The sequence below is a fragment of the Arachis hypogaea genome, chromosome 11 (assembly GCF_003086295.3).
Source record: "Arachis hypogaea cultivar Tifrunner chromosome 11, arahy.Tifrunner.gnm2.J5K5, whole genome shotgun sequence".
In the NCBI taxonomy this organism is placed as follows: Eukaryota; Viridiplantae; Streptophyta; class Magnoliopsida; order Fabales; family Fabaceae; genus Arachis; species Arachis hypogaea.
The window spans coordinates 76,425,525-76,426,821 of record NC_092046.1 but is presented as its reverse complement, the minus strand read 5'-3'; positions in this window follow the sequence as shown (position 1 = coordinate 76,426,821).

Sequence of the window (1,297 nt, the reverse complement as noted above, 5' to 3'; positions counted from 1 at the left end):
AGAGTCAAACCAAGCCCCCACAGTCAAACTCTAAGTTTGGTGTTAGGAGGCCACAACCAAACTCTAAGTTTGCTGTTGAACTCCCATATCCAAACTCTAAGTTTGGTGTTGGAGAGTCTCAACAATGCTCTGAACATCTGTGAGGCTCCATGAGAGCCCACTGTCAAGCTACTGACATTAAAGAAGCGCTTGTTGGGAGGCAACCCAATTTTTATTTATCTAACAATATTTTTCTTAGTTATATGTCTTTATAGGTTCATGATCATGTGGAGTCACAAAATAAATATAAAAATTGAAAACGGAATCAAAAACAGCAGAAGAAAAATCACACCCTGGAGGAAGCACCTGCCTGGCATTCAAACGCCAGAACAGAGCATGGTTCTGGCGCTGAACGCCCAAAATGGGCAGCATCCTGGCGCTGAACGCCCAGAACAAGCATGGTTCTGGCGTTCAACGCTAGAAATGGCAACAAATGGGCGTTGAACGCCCAAAATGGGTACCAACCTGGCGCTGAACGCCCAGAGTTGTGTGCAAGGGCATTTTACATGCCTAATGGGTGCAGGGATGTAAATCCTTGATACCTCAGGATCTGTGGACCCCACAGGATCATCTCAGGATCTGTGGACCCCGCAGGATCCCCACCTACCTCCACTCACTTCTTCTCACCCCTCTTTCACACAATCCCATAAACACTCTACCCCAAAACCCTTCACCTATCACCTCCATCCCTCTTCCCTATTAAATCTTCACCATTCACATCCATCCACTCTTCCCCATAAACCTACCTCAAAAACTCCACCTACCTTCAAAATTCAAAACCAATTTCCCACCCAAACCCACCCATATGGCTGAACCTTAACCCCCCTCCCTTCCCTATATAAAGCTCTCCATTCTTCATCAAATTCACACAACACACCCCTCTATACCCTTCTTGGTTGAAACACTTCCTACTCTCCCTCTCCTCCATTTCTTCTTCTTCTTCATCTATTCTTTCTTTTATTGCTCGAGGGCGAGCAAAATTCTAAGTTTGGTGTGGTAAAAGCATAAGCTTTTTTGTTTTTCCATTACCATTGATGGCACCTAAGACCAGAGAATCCTCTAGAAAGGGGAAAGGGAAGACAAAAGCTTCCACCTCCGAGTCATGGGAGATGGAAAGGTTCATCTCCAAAGCCCATCAAGACTACTTCTATGATGTTGTGGCCAAGAAGAAGGTGATCCCCGAGGTCCCTTTCAAACTCAAAAGAAATGAGTATCCGGAGATCCGACATGAAATTCGAAGAAGAGGTTGGGAAGTTCT